This window comes from Tachypleus tridentatus, chromosome 1 (assembly GCF_004210375.1).
Source record: "Tachypleus tridentatus isolate NWPU-2018 chromosome 1, ASM421037v1, whole genome shotgun sequence".
NCBI lineage: Eukaryota > Metazoa > Arthropoda > Merostomata > Xiphosura > Limulidae > Tachypleus > Tachypleus tridentatus.
Window position 1 is genome coordinate 63,468,047 of NC_134825.1, and position 19,001 is coordinate 63,487,047.

At 31.7% G+C, this 19,001-nt stretch overlaps 1 protein-coding gene across 5 annotated transcripts in view; it reads left to right on the top strand.

Annotated features, from left to right (window-relative positions):
- Positions 1-2,012: 2,012 nt before the first annotated feature.
- The window catches only part of LOC143250443 (USP6 N-terminal-like protein), a 60,853-nt gene continuing 43,864 nt past the window's right edge, over positions 2,013-19,001 (top strand). For 3 of the 5 annotated variants that reach the window (XM_076500986.1, XM_076501003.1, XM_076501011.1), the window contains exon 1: positions 2,031-2,168. The gene's annotated coding sequence lies outside the window, so the exon portion shown is untranslated. Of the gene's footprint in view, positions 2,169-19,001 lie in introns of all 5 variants that reach the window. The other 2 variants (XM_076500995.1, XM_076501020.1) reach the window with 1 other exon arrangement.

The window sequence follows — 19,001 nt, forward strand, 5'->3', positions numbered from 1 at the left end:
GAAAGGCAGCTAGTCATCACCACCCACCGCCAACTCTTGGGCTACTCTTTTGCCAACGAATAGTGGGATTGACCGTCACATTATAATGCCCCCACGGCTGAAAGGGCGAGCATGTTTGGCCCGATGGGGATGTAAACCCGCGACACTCAGATTACGAGTCGCACGCCTTAACACGCTTGGCCATGCCGGGCAGAAAACTGACAAGAAATGTTGATTTTCAATTAATTAAGATTATTCAATTCAACTCCATATAACAATACAGTTTTCAAATGTTTCATTTGCATGCATTTAGGGAATTTAATTACAAGACTTAAAGATCTTCAAATTTCAAGTACAGCATGCCGGCTTTGGTATTTCTCTATATTGAAAGAACTATATATAGATTTGGAAATTATTAATTAGGTGCACACTTATGTAATTAGCAAGGACAAAAATTTAGTATTAACTAACCATTAGTAAAAGAGCTAGTATGGTAACAGCTGCATACTTTACTGAAAATTTCCCTGGTAGATCAACGTTAAATGTTTGTACTTGCAACGTTATCATCTGAGAAACAGCTCCTCGCTGCCTACAAATAACCCATTATGTGGAGTTGCTCTAAACAACAACAGCAACTTTATCAAGAAAAAAACGCTATTGGAACATAAATATGTTTCGTTTGGTGTTTTTCTTCCATGTTCGTTTTTCGGCCAGATGCTTAGGATGCTCCACTTGCAATCTCAGGGTCGCAGGTTCGAATCCCCCTCTCACCACTTTCAGCGGTGGGGGATTCATAAAGTACGATTAATCCCACTATTATTTGGTAAAAGAGTAGTCCCAGAGTTAACAGTTGGTGGTGATGACTAGCTACCTTTTTTCTAATATTCCACTGCTAAATTAGAACCAACTAGCGCTGATGGCCCTCGTGTAGCTTTGCATGAAACTTTAAAAATAATCTTGCTTTTTTCACAATATTGACTAGTTATTAAATTCAGTTTTTAATCAGTGATGACGAGAAAACCCACTTGTAGAGAAATATATATGTAAAAACGGCTAGTTTGGGTTGAGAATTTTTTATGTTGAGGAGCGAACAACGTTTCGACCTTCTTCAGTCATCGTCAGGTTCGCTTCTCTACATAAAAATTTCTCAACCCAAACCAGCTGTTTTTACATATATAAAATTCAGTTTTTGTTTTATATCGTTGCCAGTATATGAACGCCAATTCAAACGTAAAAGTATTCCGTATATTAAAGTGTTTGTGTCAAAATAATGAGAGGTAATTCATTATGTAGGAAGTAACTACTTTGAAATTTCATTGGGTTAAATTTTACTGAGTAATTTATATTTTAATATTTGGAATACCCGAATAAAGTCATGTTTACAGAAGAATACTTTCATTTTTAACATTTATATTCAGCTTGTTTATTGAAGGGTATTCTTAATTTTCTAAACTGGAAAACCCGTAATGTTAATAGAATTACAATGAGAGCGTTGGTAACAATAACTACTATCCACCAGTGGGAACAGAACCCCAGATTTTAGTGTTGTAAGTCTGTAGACTTACGGTTGTCCTGTCGAGAGAGGTTAAAAATTATGGTGTGTGGCTGATAAAACTGAGCAGATTACAAAAAAAATAACATGTTTATTACATAATAAGTTATTGTGACTCTATTTATTCGTAACTGTAAAACAACAAAACTGTTTTATAGATAAAATATTTCTAAGTAACTCAGTTCTAAATTTATATATCTTGGTATTTACTATGTATAGTATTTATTATACAGCGGTGTATTTTATTGTTGTTTCGTTACTGACTGTGCGGTTGAAGTTTCTTGTTCTGATAATTCATATGCTATTTGAACAAGAAACAAATAATCTCATTTAGTTTTCTAATTGTTGACACTTGCAACGTGTACTTACTTAGGCGCAACTGTAACATAAAACAAGCAGTAGAGATATAAACATTATTTTCGCATTGCTCCTAATATGTTAGCATAACTTTCTGTCGAATATTTCATATTAATGAAGCGAAGTATTACAAGATGTCACCGTAATCTACCGAGTTTATCACGTGACCGAAGAGGCGTTATTCATTATGGCAGATATAGGCCTATGACATGAAATCAGGGAAAGGGAGAAGGAATGCGGTATTACTACAAGTAAGATTCCATATCAAATGCGATTTTTGGTACGTGTATTGAAATACTCATTCACTTTAGAAGGTAATATTATAATAAGAAACCAAGATGTAAGAGGTATGTCTTGCTTATTAAACATCACGTTACTTGGAGACACACCATTTTCAAATTTTAGTTTTCTTAATATATAACAGTAATAGAATCACTGTTTTTTTAACTTCCAGTTTGAAGTTATCGAATTTTCATATCGTATTAAGTATTGGCATGTTGTTACGTGCTCGGCGATATCGTAATCACTATTCATTGGAAATTTTAATTAAATTTTTTGTGAAAATAAGCTTTTAGTGCTAAACTTGGCCCTGCATTTGTGTTTGCGGTGGTATTGCGGTTTGCTTATGTTTTTATATATCTTCTAAATATCGCGAGGAATCCCACTTTGAATTTAATAGTACTAATAACAACATTGTTAATGGAAGTTTTCAAAACGGCTTGAATGTGTAATAAAGAAAACTACAGTATAAAAGTTTAACATAAGAACTGTGAAGTATCTTATTACTAATTGTATTTGTAGTAATAATACCATTTAATTTTGCTTATACTTAAATTGTAGTATGGATAATAATAATAAAAGTAGTTAATACAATGCAATGGTTAACACAGTTCTATTAGTTTTACAGTTATTTTTATGGCCTTATTGAGATTTAATTTATCAACACAATTAAACAGTTATAAATGAGTAAAATTTAAGTTAAAGTATTGTAAACATATACAGAAATTACAGACACTGATTTAAAATGTAAAAGGTTGCATTAGATGTTATTCTCCATATTCAGTAGTGTTATTGTATGTTCATATACTGTATTTACTGATTTTCTGTGAAGTCTGGACATACATATAATATGAACTTAGTTTTTTTATCAGAACTATACTAGTAGTATTAGTAGAAGCAGTTTTACTGTAGTTTTTATTACTAATACTAGTAATACTCCTTATACAAACTGCTTTTAATCAAACTAGCGTACAACTACCTATTACGTATGTAAAACATTATTTAGATCTTGACTCGGTTGTAGCCTTGATCAACATGATAAAAAAAAAAAATTGGCTGAAGTTCAAGGCCTGATTTTAGGCTGTTAGAGTAAATATGCATACATTTTCATATTTTTAAACACGTTATCTTGAAAAGTAATTACTGCATAATCGGAAGTTACAAGTTGTGTGGTCACATTTTTTAAGATGTTTATGTACATTCTAAAGAAATGAGATGTAGAACTGAGGTGGTGATACTGTGTATGCATATGTTTGAAAACGAGATGCAGATGTTTCTGTTAATAAGTTTTTGGATAAAGAGTGTGATGAATGTTGATCCAGAGAAAACACAATTTGTTTTTTTTTGTCCTTTTTTCAACATTTATTTTGTATCACACAAATATAATGTACTTTTATTCAAGACTGTAAAATTGTCAATGACTTTGATATATAGTGTTGTTATTCTTAGGTAAAATATCAATCTTACAACAGTGCCCAAGACGTATCATCAAATAATAAGCAGTAACTTCTAAATTGCCAAATTAATAATACATATAGTTTTTTGAAATCTACATCTTTTCATTCAGGAAGTGATGTCAGCTCTTTATACTAATTATATATAAAGTTGAGGATGTGTACATGTTGAAATAGTTTAACGCTGAATTTGTGATCCCTTACATTGCTGTTTATACACATCTAGCAGTGTGCATGTGAAACTGGAATTTCTAACAGTGTTTTATAAACTGTTAGTTTGTTTGGATGAAATGTAATAGTTTAAGAAATCAAATGATCAAATGTAACTCCAGTAAAGTTTTGCCTGTTAACCCAGAATTGTTCATTTTTGAATCATGTTGTCCAATAGTGAAATAGCTGTATAGTGGTGAGCTTTTAAATTCACAAGAATGGCAAATGTAATTTAGAAGGTGGGGAGAAGATTTTTCAAAGAAATCGGTAAAGAACTGAACAACATATGAAACTGGTTGCAGAGAAATGTCAATGTGGAGGTGGACTTTCTGGAGATGGAAGCTGTTACTTGTACACTTAGGGGGTACTTAAGTTGGTGTTATCAGAGTAATTTATGTAAATATCTTGTAAGTTACTTAAACTACCTCTTTGAAAGCTTCCATGAAAATGGCACTTCAAATGTAGATATAGTCCAAAATGTACCTCCAGAGCATTTAAAATCATACAGCTTAGGAGTCCTTTGATTCCCAGGTTTTGGGGACTGTACACCTTACTTGTTCAGGGGTTGTTGGAAATCCCTTAACTTTTTTTGTTAGAGCCATTCTCAACCCTGATTATTTCCTTTTTGTGCTTATGCACGAAAACTGGATGAGACAGACAAGAATTTAATGTGTACGTGTTTGCACTTATTAAAAAGATCTATATTATGTGTTTAGATATTATTGTTAGAACTATGTTTGCTACAGAGGAATATTATGTATATTACATATATACATAAAATACCTGTAAATTAAAGTCATTTTAAGAATGAAAGTGAAACTTTATAAAATCTTTGTGTAAGTAAGGCTAATGACATTGGTAAAACATTTAGATTAATTATAGCTGTAGTATTTCATTGTATACTATTGCGTGTAAACAAAACTTCCTTGAGTAGGTTCTAAGATGCATATAGTAATTTTATAAAGGTTGTATATTATTTCTCTATTAGTGATTTGAAATGAAACTTCCATTCTTGGAAGAGTTAGCTTTTCTCCAGTAACCAGTTTATTGTAGCTTGGACAGAATTTCCCATTACACTGGGAAATATGTCTTCTCCTAAGTAAACGGCTTAAATATGAGTGTGTATAAAAACTTATGACCTGCTTTATTGAACATTCAGCTTCTAGTTGGATGGTCATGGATTCATTCATGTCAGAGGTGTCTTTGGTTGACTTAGCCACCCATCCTTTTATGGTTGCTAAATGAGTACAAGTTTCACATGAATTTAATTAGGTATCTTCGTGAGCCTTCTGTGGTTGTAAAGGGTTTGACATGAAGATTGGCACCACTCTTAAAGCCATTTATGGCTAGTCTTTTGCAAATATCATGATTTAGGGTTCATAAATATCATTAGAAATTCACTGGCTTTGGTTTTGCCTGAGCTATTTTTGAGTCATCGAAGTTACCTATTTTGTTTTGTAAACGAAAAGAAATCTAAAACCAAGATTACAGTTTGGCTATAAACAGAGTTGTGACAAGTGATAATACGAAGCATACATTATACAGATATTAAGTTAAAGTATACATTTTAGTTGGTTTTAAAATAATTTTTTTAAATTGGTTGGAGAAATATGATAGTAGTTGAGATCATAGTGAGATATTGGTATACACAGTATGTATACTAGGGCACATGGGTTTATACTGCTGGCACAAGGTTGCTAGATTGTTTTATAAGTTTGATTGATAAGTTTTTGTGGAGCAGAAAAATATTGTTATGATCAAGGTGTAATTTTTATTTCTTTGTCATTTTATTTGTCTGAACCTTGGCCACAATAGATTTCTGTGTTCTTGTTTATTTTAATGTGTAACAAAATATATTGGTTACAAGACAGAAAATTATTTGTTTACATTCACAATGTCACCTGCAGACTGTTAAACTTAGCACAGCTTGATACAACAAACAATGTATGTTAAACTTAGCACAGCTTGGTACAACAAACAATCTATGTTAAACTCAGCACAGCTTGGTACAACAAACAATCTATGTTAAACCTAGCACAGCTTGGTACAACAAACAATCTGTGTTAAACCTAGCACAGCTTGGTACAACAAACAATCTGTGTCCTTAGAGAAATAGGTTTTACTGAGATAAAGATGTATTTAATTTGTAGAACATTTCTAAACCTTAATTTCTACATTTTTCAGGTATCTCTATGAATGTTAAAAACTTGTTCCTACACATAAATCATTCAGTCATAAATGCATCTTGTCACTCATAGTTGCAAAGTTAAAACCTATTAGTGCATGTGACTGGAACCAAGCTGAAAATTTGGTAATATTAAAAATAAAAGTCAGTGAAGCACAAACCAATTACTTGTGTAAAGTTCAATAAAACATCACAATAAGAAGTGGCTGTGTGTGTGTGTGTGTGTGTATAATATATATATATATATATTATAGTATATATAATATTAATATATCACTGAGAAGCTTTATTATATTATTCACATATATTTATGAACACTCAAGAACTATCAGAATTTTGTAGTTTAATTTTAAAGTATATACATGTAAATGGGTTGTCTTACAAATGTTATTGTATACTGCATAATATTGATTCAGTGATTAAAATATATGGGTTTGAATGCTGGAGTTGTAATGTTTTTATCAATTTATGCATATTGGGCATATATAAATGCCTCCTGAGTTGTAAGTTTCATGGTGTGTGTACAAACAACCATTACATATGTGTATTTATTTCATTTTGTAGTCAGTACAGGTGATTAAATTTACTTGGATTTTATGAAAAATCAATATATTTTCAAATTATATCAGTAAGTGAAAACCTTAAGTTTTAGAAAATGAAAAAGAACGCCATCAAATGTTATCCAAACAAAATAATGGAGAAGAGTACACCTGCTTAATGTTAATCAGCTGAAGAACATTATAGTAAAAAAATATAATCGGTGAGAGAATCCAACTGAAAAATAATGAATTCTAATTAGTTTAAGCAAGATATTTATCAAATTGGCTATATTCATTCCTGGATTAATTATTAGTTTGGTTCAGTGTAGGTATCTGGTTTGATAAGAAGTTAATAATAGTGTAAACCTGATGTCTGTACTTTCACACTAGTACGCTGTGCATATAAAGATGCATTTGAGATCTTGCTGTGCCTGTTTCTATGCTATTTTTGTATGAGAAGAGTAATCTATTTCTGGTAGAAGATAACAATGTGGAGTATGCTTGTGAATCAAAGCCTACAGTGAAGTGTAGATTTCCGAGAACTGAAAAGGACTTGTATAGATCGAGTAATAACAAAATTAACATTCCGAGCATGCTCTAGTATATGAGAGGATAGCATTTTCTCTACACACACACACGTGCGTGCGTGTGTATATTCGTAAAGTGATTTTTTTTTCTCTTTTCATTCAGACATCAGCTAGTATTGGGCCTTAACCATTTCTTAAATTATTTGTACATGGAATGACTTACAGTATCTGTATGAAATAATTGTTAATTTGTATCTGACTGTAAGTTGATTATAATTTGAATATTTCTAATACCATTACCATTTAATCTACTGAAACTAAAATTATAAGCTGTGTATATAGAAGATAAGGAGGATAAAGCAACTCAGGATGTAGTACATGTAAAGCAAGAACAAAAGTTAGGCTCTTCCTTTCCCATCTAAAGTCATTGCAAATGTTACAGAAGCTATAGACATCTATAGCTTATATAATTACATGTGTAGAGGATGATGTCTATTGTACTGTTTTTATAAACTTATCATTTATAGTGTGATAGTTTTACAAATTACTAGCTTTCAGGTTTGTGTAATGTGAATTCTATGATCTGTTTCTGTGCATGTTTGCCCATGTTCTATTTGGCCTTACTTTGCTACTACTAAAATACTAATTAATAAAAGATGGGTTTATCTAAGCCAGAATACTGGGAAAAAGCTGGTTTACTTTGACTCAGTATATCTAGTGCTAGCCATTTGTTACGTAATGTCTATTTGCCATTGAGATGATGATTTTAATCCAGAAAAACAAGCAATTAACTGAAAATTTTTAATTTTTCAGTTTTTCCTACTTTCTCAAAAGTGTTGTTCGTATAATGTGTGCAAGTTGTCAGTATAAATTATCAGTTATTTAGAATTAGACATGCATTTGTACGTGTGTGTGTGTGTGTGTAATTTTCTTCAGATTCATAGTGTACCATTATGTGGGTGTGTCTTAGTTATACTTACTTTTTATCTTAAACACAAACTTTAGAGGTACCATTCCTACTGTAGTGTTTATAAGGTGTATTTTAAAAGTTCTTTCTGCTACTGAAAATTATTTGCCTATTACATACTGTGCCAGATTTTCACAGATCTCCAGTTTATACCAGAAACTAATAGAGGTATGTTTAATGGAATCATGTGGTACATGAAAACCAGCCATGAGGACTTAGCACTAGCGATCCTGTGTATGATGTTTAGTGTGATGCATTTTTAATCTACATAAATATAGTACATCTATCACTTTCTTGAGGCTCATGGACTTAACAAGGTTACTTGAAGGAAGAACCCAATGATTAACCTCTGGGGAAAAACCTTCAGGTGCAAGTTTGAAAACTATAATTGGTTTCTGGGACAATTTGGAAAAAGTTTTCTTTAGCTTCAGTCTTTCTTGGTGCATTACTAATGTTATATAGGAAAGGTAATTATTGTTCAAGAATAAAAATAAACAGAATATCCAAATGTTGATGTAGTGGTATGTTTGAAATCTCAGAAGAGGTTGTCTCTTATGAATGGTTTGAGTTTTGAATTTTTTCTAAATGGTGAGAAGAAGGTGGGAACATAAATATGAGTTTTATCAAAAACTATAACTACATTTATTTCATGAGAAAGGAAATGGTAATCATTTTATGAATTTGAATACCCAAAATTCAAAAAGCATGCCTAGATAGGTGAGTTGCTAATTATCTACAGTTATAAGCTGAGAAAAAGAAAGGAAATAAAGTTAATAATTAAGTTTGGTACTTTTAACTTCTGAATTTATATTGTACTTTCAACAAGTAAATAACTTCTAACGATGAGTAGTCACCATATCTGCTGAGGTTCAAACACTAAAAAATTAAAAAAAAACTGTACAAAGTTCAGGTATATACATTAGAAAGTCTATTGAGAGAAATTACTTATACTGATGTTGATCATATCCATTGTGTTGATAATTTGTTTCCAATGCTTTAGTTACTATACTACCATTGGATGAGACTAGTTGTGCCCACCATTGCAAGAGTTCACAGAAACAATGTAATTAGTAAAAAGTAAAAGTTGACTTAAGTCAGCAAAGTTCACACTACATGTAAAGTAGTCACATAAGCTTGTGATATTGAAGTGAGTTTTGTGAAGATAACAAAGTTGACTTTTGTAGTACCAAAATATTAGCAAGAACTTAATGGAGTTTGGGTGCTATAAAAAAAACGATTTGAAACTAGTTCCCCTCCATCTTTGGAATAGGTCCAAGAATCATTGGTATTGAAAGATTTGTATGGCGGTGTCAGAAATATTCTTTCTCTTATCAAATAGAAACCAAGTTTGCAGCAGTATCAGCTAGAAATAGAAACTAGACAATATCCAGCTAAATTTGTTTACTGTACTCGTCTTGTATCAAAGTATTTAAACATCCTGATTATTTGAAGCAACTTTCGTTGCTAAGTTGAACATGGTCTGTGTCAAGCATGGAATTTTTGCAGTTGAAATAACTGAAAATTTCACCATTCTGTAACTTTTTCTGAATATATCTGTTTTAACATATGTCCTGGTACTTTCACATTTTCTGCAGGTGTTCTGTATGTAGTAATAACATTTTTGTTAAGTTAATGTCAAAAGGTCACAAACATACCAGTGTTTTTTCTTACATGAAGTTTACTTATGGCAATGGTCATCTTATAGAATCTTGGATCAAGTTGACCCTGTGTCCCCTTCCCAAGACAGGGCAAGTACATCTTAAAGAGTGACACACATTCTACAGTTTGGTATGACTTGGGGGTACTCTTTCTTGAATGTGTTATTTGGAATAGCTGGGAATGTAAGTAGTCCATAAATGATTGCATACTGCAGTTGGACATTGTTTCTGACATAAATGTGTGGTATAATGTAATTATATCTATCCTTGGCCTTTGTAGACGTTTTAAAAATGTCTCCTCTCCAACAGCTAATGAAGTTACAATGGAAAGTTGTGAATTATCCAGCTTAGTGAAATACACTTATAAAACTTTATTTTTTCCCGTAACTTAACAGTTGTGAATCCACATTTTGCAAATACACTGATATTTCAAGTTAAAGTATCTGATGATACAGTAGCATGTTATATGGATAACACACTTATTGGTCTCTTCTTGGAAAATGATAGTTCATAGGTAACTATCACTCACACTATACTAGATTAAGGGATATGGAAACATGAAAATGTGTAGCTTGTTATATGAAATGTCTTATATTTATAAGTGTATATTTTTGTTTTACAAGTTGTTTATTTTTTATGTGAATAAACTATATTTTCTTATTAAATTTTGTAGCATAGTCATGATTTGATTTTTTTTTAAGGTTAGATCATTCAGGGACATTTTATTTTTGGTCTTAAGGGCTAATTGTTTTAAGTATGGGTTCATTTATTTACATTATCTTTGTTGATGACTTCTTTCAATTGATTGTTTTTTTATTCAGAATTCATATTTTCATATTGCTACATTTTCGTTTATTATACTTAGGTTTGGTATGTTTCTGAAATATACCTTGCTACTATTTGTTTTCTGTTTTTCATTTAATTTGAGTATGTGTGTCTCCATGTGTGTGGGTGCACACACACACACACACACACACACACACACACTAATATAAAGTGTAGGTAACAAGTTTAAATTCCATATGTTATGAAAAATTCAGATTTATACAAAAACATAAATCTTAAATTACAACATTAGATCTTACTTCACAGAGACAGAGATTCATTAAACCAAAAAATGAAAACAAAGGATCAAAGATCTGGTAAAAATTATATCATTTCAGATAAATTTCTTTTAGGATACAAAGTACTTCTACTTAGTTACTTGTAGTAATCAAGCTACAAGTTTAAAATTGTTTACTTTCACACTTTTCATTAAGATATGTGTTGTTATGGCCAATGAAGCACCTATGGTCTACTTTAAACCATCTTGGAGATAGCCCATTGTATAGTTTTGTGCTTAACTTACAAACATTTAGTAATGATGATAAATATTCACATCATAATGTGATACTATTTAGAATAACCTATGTTATCCAGTCTGCAGATACCATGTAACAGGATGTAAAAAATTCAAGTTTCATTATAACAGTTTCATTGTTTTATATCTCCATCTATTCTGTCTTAAAGGATTTTCTATTCACTTAAAACATTGTATAATTATCATAATGCTTTGTGTCAATGAATCTTCTAATTGATGTAATTTTTAATTAGACTCCATTTTGCAGAACATTTGGAGGTTTCATGTATCATAATATGAATTTTTAATACATATTTTCCATTGACAAATTGATACTGCATGTACTTGTCTTGTACTAGTCAAGTACAGTAATATCTATTTTTGTTTCCCCATTTCTTCAATACTTCAGCTTCACTTTTAATTTTTCTCATAGCTTAAAATAATTATTCTAGGATGTCTGTGACAGCTTTTTGTTTCTTGTGGAGTTAAAGCTTGCAACTTATTGAAAGCAATACTTAATACAAGTACTATGGTAATAAAGAAGCTTCTGAGTGTATTAAATGCTTTAACTCTGTGCTTTATTTATTGATAAACAACTCTTTCAGTGCCAGATTTATTTTTAGATATTTAAAAACAAGTATATGCATTTTAATATTTCTTTACGTATCTGAACTTGAATCTAGTAATTAAGAAATTTATTGGGCAATACTATTTCATTTCTTCATGATGATGCAAAATTTTGAACTTGAATGACAGTGCTCTAAATAGGAACATAGGAGTGACCATGTCAGAGAAAAGAATGAAATTTATGGAAATACACAAATTTATAAAACATTATTATTTATGATACCATGGTATTTCAAGTCAAATAAACTTTACCATTGAAAATTCAACATTTTGTCTTTACTTTTGTTTGATTTGAATGGCTCAACTCTATGTATATACAATTACTGCATGTGTAATTTCATGCCTGTAGTTTGTAGTCATGCATAACAACTCCCTCTTGCCTCATTTATTGTTAAGTTGTTGTGGTTCACTACCTCAACAAGTACCTCATAAGAGTGAAGTTAATCTGTATACATAGTTATACAGGCTGACAAATCTTCATTGTCAGACTAGCTTGGTGCTAAAGGATTACTTTAAACCTTTGTTTAATAGATAGCTTAGAGTTTGACCTTGTAGGGTGAATGTATGCTTGTAACTCTTCCTTGATTTTTTGTAACAGGTAAACAGGTTAATTTCTTTAAAGGATTTGGTACATGATGTACAACATTCTGTAAAGCAAGTTCAAATTATTCTATTGGGTATGAGGAAGTTTGTAGATCATATCCAAAACCTTTTCTATACAAAGTAAATATTATTTTCTGATAAAATTCAAATGATTAACTTGCATTCCAGTCAGGCTTTTTTAAGAGATCTACATGATCACAGTTCTTCCATGTGTTAAGTTTCTCTGTTTATCAATAAAAAGCTCTTTATTATTTATGTATAAATTTGTATACTCACTGTGACAGTTGTTTTTTTAGGTTAATGTCCATGCAGTTTCAACTAAACTTGGAGATTACAGATTTATATAATACATATATCATTTCTTTGGACCATTATATTTGCAGACTATATTAAATTTTTTGGATACAAGTAAAGAGTGCAAATTAAATATGATACAGTATGCTTTATTATGAAGTAACTTAGGAATCCAAGGTTCTGTTTCATACTTCATTGCTATACTTTTATAATGTTATTAAATTTTGTCCAATGAGATACTTGCCTCTTAAAAAAAGTATTTCATTCCATATTTTATTTTATAGAATGAAAGTAAGAGTAGATAAGTGTACAATACACTAACGAACTATTTTAGTAGGGCCTACCCACATATGCTAATAAAAACTGCATTTATAACGCTAAAAACCGGGTTTTGATACCCGTGGTGGGCAGAGCACATATAGCCCATTGTGTTGCTTTGTGTTTAATTAAAACAAACAAAAGCTGCATGTTCAAAATAGATTAATCATGTGACATGTTAAGCAATTACTTGCACTGTGTTTGGTTAAGTATGAGCAAGGATCAAGGATCTTTCTGACTTTCAAAAGGGTATGGTAGTAGACTCACTATAAAAAAGCACTTTCTATGGTTGGCTATTTAAAAACTTTTGTTATTGGTGTTAGGAGCAATAGTTGAAGAAACGTACCTTTCACTAGTAAAATCTGTACTCGCCAAACACGAGTGACTAACCAGTTAAATGTTGCATTAAATCAACAGTCACTCTAATTTTCTATTGATGTGTGATTCAGTGACAAACCAATACTCTTCGAAGAGTGTGCTAGAGTTGAACAAAATACATTCGTAGATATTACGAAGTTTGTTACGCTGAGTCCAGTTTATTACCGTGGTGAAATATTTCATTCATTTATCAGGTGAAATTACTATCATAGTAGCAAATCAGTGCGTGTTTTTTTTATGGACGCGCTAGAAACCTGCTATGTCTGTTATAAACTCGTAATCAAATTTTATGTGATAACACACTTCCTGTGTGACAAGACCTGTAAATTTAAGTAAAAAAATGTTTGTCGTCTTTAATTTTCATACAGTTTTCACTGTGTAATCATTTTATTTTTTTTATTTTTTTTCTGGCTGTTTTAATTTGTGTGACTAATGAAGAACCAAACTAAATGTATGAAACAACTCAGTGGATAATTTTTCTTTCCACTTTAAATATAAATCTTATCACTCTATAAATATTTAAAAAATAGTGATTTAAAATATTGGGATTAAATTAATGTTGGGCCTTGAATGCATCCTGATAGACCTAGTTAAACAATACTGGCCTGAGGTAAGGTACAACGTAATAAAACTGCTTGCTCGTGTACCTATATTAACGTTAAGACAAATTCCAGAGATACCTTAGCCAAGTACTCTATCAGTTTTGTCTGCTCTTAAGTGAAAGGTTATTCAACCCAAACGATTTTTTCGTACGTACTTGTACAAGTTGTAATCATAACGTGAAAAACTTACGATGAACGCAGCATATTGTTTCGTGAGGCGAGTCCTTCACATGTGAGCACATTCGTTTGATGTTTGTTTTTTTCTGATAAATAATCCTTGTATACGGTTTACAGTGATTAAAACTGTAAAGATGCATATCTCATAAATCCAAGAAAGTATGTCGGTACTCTGTGTAAAAATAATTTTAATAATTCTGGTTTTAGGATAGGAATTATTTACTAGTGGGAAATTAATGAGGAACTTGTAGGTATAAAAGTGAAATTATTTGTTTTTGAAATGTTATTTCGTGTCTGTTCTTGTAACATTTTGTACATATTTCCTAATTTAGCGTCATTTCTTCAGATTTACTGCTGGTAATGGCTGTTGTTCCTATGTCACTAATGCAGTGGGATTAGGTCAGTTAACATGCATACGCATTAGTTGGAAATATTACCTGTCTGGAAACTACAAGTTGATTTGGTCAAAATTGATAAGTGTAAATTATATGTTGACAGTTTGCTCTAATTGATTATGTCGAATTTATAATTAAGCGTCAGTTAGAATGTTGTAGTACTTTTGTTAGTTTGTACTTCAATAAATATTTTTAATTCATAAGTATTATTTTAACAAGTTACGTATGCAAGTAAATGATTTAATAAATTGGTATAATCATAAATATCACATTATAAATAATGTGAAATATCAGATAACGTTATGTGGGTTTTCATAGATCGCTGATTTTTTTTCTTCATTTTTAGTCTTAATTTTCCTAGTTCATAAACCTTTTGTACCAGGTAGTTTTGCGGATTTTCTGTTATTGTGTAAAAGTAGTTTTTACGTATTTATTCAACGAAATAAGTTATTCAGACGAAAGTGTAGATGAGTAAATGTGTCGGGAAATAACGGTTTTTCTTATTGCAGTAAGTATATGGAATCTCTGTTAGCAGATTGCAGTAAGTGTAATATACTCCCAGTTAAGGAAGATTGCAGGATGTAGGATATAATAAAATCTCCCTGCTGTTCAAGTGTAATACTATATGGGCATTTTTGTTAAATAAAGTATACAACCCAGATAATGTTAGTACATGATTTTTAGTTTTAATAATTCGTTCGTTATCGTTTTATAAAATCATTATCCCAAGTTTGCTAGCTGTTTGCAGTTATATTACTTAATCTATTCTATATACCAGCCTGTTTACAAGTTTTGTCGCCTTTTGTTATATATATACACCAACAATCCCAGACTAAAACGTCTAACACTACAGACATGAAACCAGAGTATCAGCAGCTCAGTACTAGGTGATAAGGTATTTAAATATAGTTGCTCTAATTTCTGAAGGCCTGTATGATACAAATGGAAACCAGAACAACAAAAAGAAGTAAGGTAATAAATGTATTTGCTGTAAACACTAACTTATGTTTGTGTGAAAAGCTTTTTATTTTCAACCCTTTATTACTTAAGAACAAAATTCACACACTATTATAATTTTGGTAATAAAGTTAGAAATAAAACGATATTTGCTTTCCAAGTAATAAACTTATTTCGCTTTAAAAAGCGACACACTAAATGTCCAGTTAATCCTGAACGTTTTATTTTAATTTTAGTATGTTATCCAGATACGTTTTTCTTTTCGTTTGCGCAGTGGGAATCTTCCTCTCGACGATATTGAACGTACGTTTTCTGTTGATGGTCATTGTTTGCTCATGTTGGTCAATTTTGAACTTTCTTAGTATTTTATGCCAGCCTTTAGAAACTAAGTATTGCATTAAAGAATATTTGAAAATCTTAAGAATACTAATAAATCAGTAGCATAAGTAAAATACCGCTGCATTAACCTCGGAATTAATATGTAGTTGCGAAATACAAAACAAATATATGGTTATCTCTGAAAACACGACTTGTAGGACACTTAACATTAGGTAAGTACAAATAGTATCGTAGTATTCGTATCAGAACCTGTTCAGTTCCAGTAACCTTTAAAACGTTTCACACACATCTTGCAACAGTTATGGATGAGTCTATACTACAGGGTGGCCCGTAAGTTTCTACCCATCCATATGTTATGTTATATTCAATTACGCATGTATTATACATTTTTCTTTTTTTACAGAGAAATATGGCCGATGTAAGTCCGCTTACACTTGAAGAGCGTATTGTTAAAAGTACGTGGATACATGAGCGCAAGAATACTGGTGACAGCAAACAGATACACTGGATACATAAGATATATGGATTGGTAGGGACTTACGGGCCACCCTGTATATATATATATATATATAGAGAGAGAGAGAGAGAGAGAGAGACACACACACATACAGGTCAAAGACGTTTAGAATGAAACTAAAAAAATCAGTTATTTTTCATGACGAGTTCTTGTCATCATTTCTGTATTGAGTTAATGATGCAAAAGGACTAATAATGGAAAATTAATTTCTTAAGTTTTAGTTTCATTTTAAATGTTTTTAGTTTGCATTATTTTCAATGTTTTGTTTTATCACCTATTTACATATCATATTTTTAATAGTTTATAAACAAGTTATGTATTATCTGCTTTATTAACTTGCAATCTTTGATTAAATGTGTAATCTAAATTAACAATATTATTATACAAAATGCTTATTATCTAGGCATCTGAGGGTCGTGGGTTCAAATCCTTGTCACATCAAACATGCTCGCCCTTTCAGCCGTGGTTACGTTATAATGGTACGGTGAATCCCAGTATTCGTTGGTAAAAAAAAAAAAATAGCCCAAGACTTGGCGGTGGGTGGTGATGACTGGCTGGCTTCCCTCTAGTCTTACACTGCTACATTAAGGACGGTTAACGCAGATAGCCCTCGTGTAGCTTTGCGCGAAATTCAAGCCAAACCAATTTCCTAGGCAATGTGTGAATGTATATGAACGTGTTTTGACCACATTTGTTCCATGAACTCGAATTGTTTAAATGTGGCTCTTCGCAAATATGTTTGTTTAGATTAAAGAGCCACATCACAAAACTTACTAACGTTTCGGTCATCACCTATTTTTGGTAAGAAAAATATGCTGAAAGCCTGAGTCTGTTTTAGTCTGGCTCTTGATTGTGGCGCCTTTAAAGCATGGTTCCACTCTTGGCCAATTGAAATGAGTATAGAATTTCATATTAAAAACCGCACATTTTATTTATTTATATAGTTATTTTAACACGTCTTTTCACCGTTTGATACCTTACACTGAAGTATTATTTGTTAATCTCAGAACCCGTACAGTGCAGTAGAAGTAGATCTTGTAAAACGAACATTTAAATCATCGTAAACGATATCAAAGCAACCATACCATAATTTAGTGTGTGGACGTTTTTCTCTGTGAAGTACTATGAGTTAAATAGATACCCGTTGTTATTGATGAGGATACTTAGTGATGAACGTAGCAGTTGTCTTTCACAAATGTTAGTAGAACATGGCGGGAAACTACTGTTTCGTGTAATAGGCATGATCTAGATGGGAGCCCATTGATAATTTTATTCTATGTAAAAATTACATGGGATGTAGGGCCCACAAAAATTAGTAGCTCCTGGGCCCACACAACCTTATATTCGCCACTGGTAATAAGTTAAGTCAATTTATCTTAGTTTTTGTTTTATTTTCATTGCTTATATGGGTGTCCTCCTTCAGTTTTATCATTCTCAGCACAAAGTTGTAAAATATCTAATTTTTAAATCGAAGCTGTTGTATTTTTTGTTTTAGAGGGATTTTTTTTCTATTTCATTGTTGTTGATGATAATCCGCTTAAATATTAGCGTGTACATATACATGACGTACAGAAGCGTGTGTGGATAAATTTAATAGTTAGTATGAAATAGTCTGACAGTAACGCTTTCCAGAAAAGACGATGCTATATTTTTGGTTGCCTAATTTTTACTGCATTACTCCAGAAGCTTCTGAAATATTGAGTGTTGGTGCTGGGAATGGAAATTGTAGTGAGAGGGAAATGACTGATTGACGGGTACATTTATACGGCACAAAACATACAAGAATCCCAAACTATGCGAGTTAATAAGAAGGTGCTAGAAAGCGGGCAGGACATCATGGTTTGTTTAGAGACAATAATCTTGTATACCGTGAGGTTATTAATGTAATTTATTTTCTGTATTATCGTTATGATAGCTAAAACAACGTAGGATCAGAAATTTAACAAATCACAAACGATGAAACCCCCACGTGTATTATTTTAAACAGTACCACGTCGTCTTCAGAGTTAAAGACTATTTTGTCACTTTTATGAGTCGTGATATGTTTTTGTCAAGTGAGGAAAAACCACAAGTTCTGTATTACATTGTGCATCAGTCATCACCATTTATCATTTGTAAAACGTTATCGTCTCGTAAATCTGTACAGAACTACTTTTGTCGAACTACAAGAAAACAAGAAACAATATTTGTGTGTTAATTTTCAGCTGATTCTTCTCCCGTATTATTTATGCTTGTGTCGTAATGGAAAGAATACATGTCTCATTTAGCAACTTCTTTAACCTGTTCAGTGCCGTAGACGAGATAACTCGTCCAAGCCGATCGGTAACACAGTGCCACGGACGAGTTAATTCGTTCCCAATAATACCTAACTTCAATGCTAGATGTCAGCACCATACATGCATTTGACCTACTTACAAATTGTTTCACTTTCGATCCAAAATGGCGTCACGAAAAACGTTACAAAATGAAGAAGCATTAGAGTTGTATTTTAGCAGCTGAAATACTTGGCAGTCAACAGGTTAAAACTGAAATAATAGAACTGTGCTTAAGAATTACAGAAGTTACAAGATTTTTATTGCTTTAAGAAACGCAAGTAATAGTAATCCACAGTATCCATTTGGTGTTTCAGTTTTATGTTTAATAAAATGTTTAGAGGTTGGGCATATCCTGATTGTCAGTGTGCCAGGCTTCGAATTGGAAGCCTGGATGTAACCTGCGATATGTCGTTGAACACGTTCAGTATTGGTA